Raw genomic sequence first — 7,400 nt, forward strand, 5'->3', positions numbered from 1 at the left:
ACCCAATCAACAAACCAACGAATAAACAAACACAATGAATCCAGGACTTAGAATGTCTACGCAGGCTGGTGTGTGGCAGGTAGTCAATGGACGTTGGGGTAGCTAGCACGGGGTGTGAAGAAGTTAGAGGGAGAGCAGTTGGGGTAGTCAGCATAATAAGTGAGGACCCAGTCATGAAGACTGATAATCAGGAGGCCAGATATTAAGTCACCGTGAGAATTAGATTTTCACGTGAGGATTTGCATATAGAGAAATAAGATACAGACATGGTTATTGGAATGTTGGGGGTCTCAAAGCCATAAAGAAATTGGAATATAACAAACTAGATGCTAAGTTACTGGTTTAGGGCTGTTTATCTTAGCATGTGATAATTGTCAAAAAATATTATTTTCTCCAATCCCTCTCATGTTATAGAAGAGGAAACAGTTCTGGAAAGAGGCAACTTGCCTAGGGTCACATAGCTAAATTGCACTAGAATTGGCATTAGGACTCATGTCCCAGATGCTTACTTTAGTTGATGTTCTTTCCATCACACTACACTGCCTTTGTGCCTTGAGCCATGGCTGGTCTTGGAGTGTGGGTTGCCACTGACTGTGCAGGTAGGAGGGGAGGTTCACCCAGCTGGTGGTTTAGAGGGCTGCTGGTAGGCTTGAAGCCCAACCGTGGTCTCTTAGTGCAATCTTATGCCCAGGATTGGGCCCTGGCTTTGGCATCCTTATGTTTTGGATTCCAGTAATATAAGCATAGCTTCATTCTCAGCTTTTGATAAACACCTTGGGTTATGTTGCTTTGAACTTAAATAAAAGGAAAGTCAGGATCAGATTCTTCTGCCGAAAATAGCTTTGCTTGGAATGCTGTATTATAGGGAAGCACAAAGCCACTACTGAAAGTAACTAATAGACATCACAGGTTTCCATGACATTGGAAAAAAAGATGGTTTCACAAGGGATGAAAATAAAGGTTAAAAAAAAGAGTCTTCTCAGATTCATAATGCTACCTTTTGTCAGTTTTGATGGGGCCTCAGCTGATTGGGACCAAGAGTAGGTGGCCTTTAAAAAAATTACAAGTGGAAAGAAAGTTGCAAGGCAAGAAAATGTATGAGTTTGTTCAAAGAAAATGGCTGCAGGTTTCTCCTAGGCTGGCATGTTATAACTTGCCTACTAATCTATCACTGAAGAACATGCCCACTCACCTCAGGGATGCTCTTTCAAAAAAGGATGTTTTTCACACAATCTAGTTCACCCAGCCTGCGAAGTATAAAGGCACTTGGGTAGAGAAGTTTATAAAGTGTTTTGTGGTAGTTGAGAAACTCTTTTAAAAGGCTCCTTCAGTCCAGGTGCATTTGGGAGCTCCTAGTTAGTGCAGCTGAATCGGCCACTGCACAATTTAAAGAGAAGTGACTGAGGCCTCCTTGTTCTTTTAGCCAGGAGGCAAGTGTACTCCAGCTCTTGTTGTCTGGGGCCTTGCTCATTTTGAACACACCATGAGTACAGACCTTAATTATGATTTGGGGGTATGACTTGGGTGTTTTTGAGCTTATCAGAAACATTTCTAAAGTTACATGCCTTCTTCTTGGCCAGGGTTTTTAATATTGCATATCATTTCTTTTAAAACAAATTCCCTCAAAGAATTGACCATACCCAACATGTCTTGTTAATTAAAAAATCTTTTTCAAAAATGACAAACTACCTATTGTATTATCCTGGATGGAGCTGGAGCCCATTCTTCTAAGTGAAGTATCACAAGAATGGAAAAACAAACACCACATGTACTCGACATTAAATTGGTACTAATTGATCAACACTAATGTGCACATATGGGAAGTAACATTCATAGGGTGTCAGGCAGGCGGGAGGTGGGAGGAGGGGATGGGTAAATCCACTCATAATGGATGTGGTGTGTGCTGTTTGGGGGATGGGCATGCTTGTTGGGTGGTGCAAAGGCAATTTATGTAACCAAAGCATTTGTAATACCTTGAAATAAAAAAAAATTAAATTAAAAAATATTTTCCAAGAAACATGCCTAATGTGGCTTAAAAAGAAGCTTACATAATACATTCAATTATTTAATTTGATTTTATTTTCTATGCATTAAAATGGGAAATGATTCTCAACAGATATGGAGTTGACTGCTTCATGGTTATTATATTTGTACTTAGAATTCTACATGTACACTGAAACATTTTTGTCTTGGGGTTAAAACACCTTGTTTTTGAGTCCTAGATCCACTATTCATAGGACATCTTTGAGCAAGACACATAATACCAAGACATACCATTTCTCAGTCCCCTCACTGGTAATTATAAAATAGGTATAATGATAATAGCTACTATTTATTAAATGTGTACTGTGTGGCAGACCCTGCTGTCTGTGATTTTCACGTATTAACCCACTCAACGTTTATAATGAGTTCATGATATAGTTACAATCACCATCCTCATTTTAAAGATGACGCAGCCAAGGCACAAAGAACTAGGTAGCTTACCCAGGGTGCCTCAGCTAGTAGTAGTAGTAGGGGTGGGATTCCATCCCAGGTAGCCCAGTCTCAGAGCCTATGCTTTTAACTCCTAGTTTCTTACCTTGAAGGGGTTTTGAGGCTCAAATCAAATGTAATCATGTGTGTGAAAGTGCTTTGAAAACTATAAAATGCTAGATAAATAGGAGGTATTATAAAAGTTACAGAGCCTAGCAGAAGGTTTTGGTTTCCTTTGAGGAAATATTTTCTTGGTAGTAGGAAAGTGTTGGTGTAATAGGGAGGAAATTATTATATAATGTACTAGGGATGATGCCTTGGTTTGAAATGCCTTCAAAGCCTGGTGTAGCAGAAAGCTCACCAGACTGAAAGGAAGCAAACAAGAGTTCTAGCCCCAGCTGAGCTACTAATAAACTAATCGACCTTGGATAAATCATCTCAACCTCATTTCTCTGAACCTGCATTTCATCAAGTATGAAGCAAGATGATTGGTGTGTAAACAATTGTTCTTAACCTTTCAGGGGCCATTAACCTATATATTAGATTATATACTCTAATAACAGCTATGCCACCTCTCCACAACATTTTGCACATGACTTTAGAGTTTCATAGACCTACTGAAACCCATCTATGGTTCCACAGACCCAAGGTTAAAAACTCCAGGTCTAGATGTTGGAAGTTCTTTGTAGCCCTCAGATTCTAAGATTGGAACCACAATTTGTAAATGTGTGGTTCAAAAAGTTCTTTATAGGGAAATGTCCTTCATAAATCATGGAAAGTCTGTATGAAACCACTGTGCTGAGATGGTCAGAATCATATGATTCAGAGTTTAGGAATGGATCACCATTGATAGCAGTGAGGTATAGCTATAATAGTTCACAAAAGTATTCTGCATTTCAGTTTTATTTTGCTGAGGAACTTTTATGAAGGGGGAGGAGAGAGTCATAGCAGTAATATCCAACTTGATATATTAATCATACATTTAGCTTTGCAGTGCATTTAGAAAAGTGCTGGACTTACTGTTTTTAGTTCTGGTATCAGCAAAAGATAACAGCACTGTTTCATGCTGGTCCACAGGGAGCAGCAGTATTTTTTATAAGAAGCAAGCTTTGGCATGGAAGCCATAAAGAATTTTATATCTATAAAAGTAGACAATGTCAACCCCAACTGGGTGCAAGATTTGTGGGTGGTCTGTTTGTGAAACATTTCTAATTACTGTGGTGAGTCCTGCTGGGATTGCTAAAATTAAGCATCTGCCATATCCATTTCCTGCTGTTTTGAAACAGCTGCAGTAATTGTCAAAGAATCCCAAAGTCCATGGCATGTTAGAACAAACAGGAAATGTTTTTAGCAAGCGTCCAATCCACCTTTTCATTTTACAGATGAGAACTACTAAGGTTCTGTCTTCAATCTGGTCCTTTGGAAACAGACTGAGACAGAGGTTTGCATGTGGGAAACTTATCGGCGAGCACTCTCAAGAACAAACCTGTAAGGAAGTGAGTGAAACAGGATCAGGCAGAAGGAGCAGCTGAACTGTGGTGTGGTCACAACAAAGGCCTTAGCCTGTTCCATAGGGAGCACAAGAGCCAAGGTTGTTTTTAAGAGTTGTCTCAAATTTAGGTGAGGTTTTGGTACAGGCCTTTGTAGGCCTGCATTGCCCATTTGTTGGATGTTGGCTGCCCATGGAGAGGAGTCATAATATTGAACAAGTCAGTTCCCTTTGGCTGAAGGGACTCAGCTGTGAGGCATCAGCAGCCAATTATTCCTGGAAACTGGTGCAATGAGTGCCTTGGTCCTATAGGGGGTTTCTGGGTCGTGTGCCATAGCATCCACTACAATATCAGATAGTTCAGTTTGGGGCACCATCATCTCTCACCTAGATCACTGCAGTAGCCTTCAAACTTGTCTCCTGCCTTAAATCTCACCTTAATTCAATCTATTTTCTACACTGCAACTGGTTTTATCTTTATACAACCCAATTCTTATCATGTTGCTATGGCTTCCTTTAATGGTTCCTCATACCTTCTAGGTAGTCTAAACACCTTAGTGTGGCTTCTAAGAACCTTCTTGATCTCACTTCTCCTATCTTTGGCCACAGCTCTTGCAATTCTTCTCTTGACCTCCCCAGACCAGCCATGGTACTACTTGCAGTTCCATAAATACGTTGTACTCTCTCTTACTTATGAGCCTTTGCACATGCTATTCCCTTTGTCTGGAATACTCCGCCATACACATGTGTGCCTAGGCAACTTCTAGTTTAGATGCTCCCTCTTTTAAGAAGCCTCCTCTGACAATTTCCATAGTATCCTGCGATTATTCCTATTGTAATTATCTTCTACTAAACTGTATTTAAATTCTCTGTTTCCATGTTGCTAGACTGTATGCTCCTTGAGGGCAAGAATGGCATCTTTAACATGCATCCTTTGAACTTTGTATGGAGACTAGAACTTGGTAGGTATATAGTAAGTACTTGTTGAATATATAGGTAACTTGTCCAAGGTCACACCCTGCTCATGCCCAGGGATGGATTGTTTTTAATACTTTGTTTCAGTTGCAATGCCATGAGGACATACCATCTGACTACCAAGTTCCTATGCCTTTGTCCACATGGAATTATATATGACCAGGCCATTGCAAATATAAAGTAGAATCACATGATACATGAAAAATCTTTAGCTGAGGTGAGAAATGTAACATCTTTAAAATGGATGTGACCTATGTGTCAGATTCTTATAGCTTCTCTGAAAGGGAATTTGAAAGAAACTGTAATCCTCTGAGGGATGTATAGTGACAGGTGTAATAATGACATAGCATTCGGAACTGATAGGCTAGAATATGGAAGTGTTAATCATGGTCAATGGGATTAATCATTGATTATAGACATGTCTTCCTTCTGACAAATTTGCAGACTCTGCAGGGATTTGCCTGTAGGAGATTTTAGCAGCAGTGCTGCAGAGTCAGGGCCAGATTAAAATCGTGGTGCTTGAAAATTATTGCCAAGAGACTTTAAATTTTTAGTAAGATTTTCAGAAAGCCAAAGCCTTCTGGGTAATGTACACATTCCAGACAAGTATTATGCCATTTTCCTGGACAACTGCTAGTCTCTTTAATGATGTAGCTAGGCTGTGGCACCTCCGTTACATAAGCTGACCTTTAAAAATGTTATAACAAGGCATTAATCAGGGACACCCTTTCTGAAACCAACAAGGATTAGACAGGAAAAAAAAAGATATTACTGCCCTTTGTGTACAATCTTGCTGGGCCTGCTCCCAAGAACAGGCCTCTCTTGGACCTATCTTTCATAAATTTCTTTGTTTTCTCTTGGCTGTTGATACTCAGCAAAATCAAATGTTGTTAGAAGAAATGATAAGCACATTTTGACAGGAGGTGCATAATTTATGGCAATTAGTTTTTATAATCAATACAGTCATGTCTAATATCTGGAATTGATTAATTAAGAAAACGCCTCTTGAGTACTGAGTCTTAAACATTTGAGGCAGTTGTAGACTTCTGAGAATCTAATAAAGGAAATCTAAGGATCTTGTTAAAATGAGAGTTCACAAAATTTACATTCAATTTCATAGGGATGATGCACTTCCCAAAGCTCATAAATGGACCAGTGTTTACAAGCCATTGATTTACAGATAAGAAAAAATGGCTGCCATATATTGAGTGGTGAGTATATCCCAGGTCCTATGCTAAACACTTCATGTGAATTATCTTATTTAATCTATACAATGACCCTACAGGACAAATACATTCATTTTATAGATGAATTCATATTTTATAATGAAGAAGCTAAGTTTCCAAAAATTAACTACCTGCCCTGAGAATACAGCTTAGAAGTGGTAGAACTGGATCTTCAGATCCTATGATCTTAACTTTATACCATTCAGCCTCTCCTGAGTCTTATAAGCTTCTATCTGATTGGACCTTTGTACTTTAGTAACGTTGACCATCAATCTTGTCTTTGCTTCTTGCTTTCAAAAGCACACATCTTTAAATAGTCGTTCATGGATTCTGAGTTTTAATATTCTGCCCCTTAAATTCTATTGATTGTCAGTATAGCTGAACACACTACTAGTCTAGTTAAACTACTATTAGATAAACAGAATGCCCCATTTTTCACTCTGTAGAGAGTATCTGCACAGAAATACCAGTGGTGGAATGTCTCTTGTAAGCTAATTCAAAAGTGTCATTCTGTTCTTACTTCATTCAAAAAATTTAGGAGTGTGTGAGGGTCAATTGTATAGCAAAGCTTAAGTCATGATCTCTTGTCTATATTGGAAATATCTAGTCAAATTTTGGGCCATTTTTATTGTCCTTAAACACATGCAGAATAAGCAATAATCAGTATGGTATAATTTGGGATCCTGTGTTACGATGAAGCGCAGAGACACTATGACATTCTAACCCTAAATACTTTGGTATGCATCTTTAAAAATAAGAATATTTCTTCCTTTAGAGTCAAAATAACACTGGCACACTTAAAAATTAATAATTCCTTAATATTATTCAATACTCATTCATGTTGAAATTTCAGTCATTCTCAAAATGTTCTGTACATTTATTTGTCTATTTATCCAAATTAGGATTCAATCTAGGACCACACATTGGATCTGACTATTATGATAACTATCTTTTAATCTAGAACAATTCCTTCTCCATTACAAGAACTTTCTACGAGATTAGGCCAGTAATTTTCTAGACTTCCTTGAAGTGCTGTTTAGCTGGTTTCTCTATCCTCTTTATTTCCTATAAACTGAAAATTGGATGCAGAGAGGCTTGCTTAGATTCAAGTGAAACATTTTTGACAAGATTATACTATAGGTGATGTTGGGTTCTGCACATTCTATCCCATCACATCACAAATTGTCCCACCAGTGATGCTCATCCCAATAGCGATGCTCAGACTGACCACTAGATTA

This window comes from Propithecus coquereli, unplaced genomic scaffold (assembly GCF_000956105.1).
Source record: "Propithecus coquereli isolate 6110/MARCELLA unplaced genomic scaffold, Pcoq_1.0 Scaffold422, whole genome shotgun sequence".
NCBI lineage: Eukaryota > Metazoa > Chordata > Mammalia > Primates > Indriidae > Propithecus > Propithecus coquereli.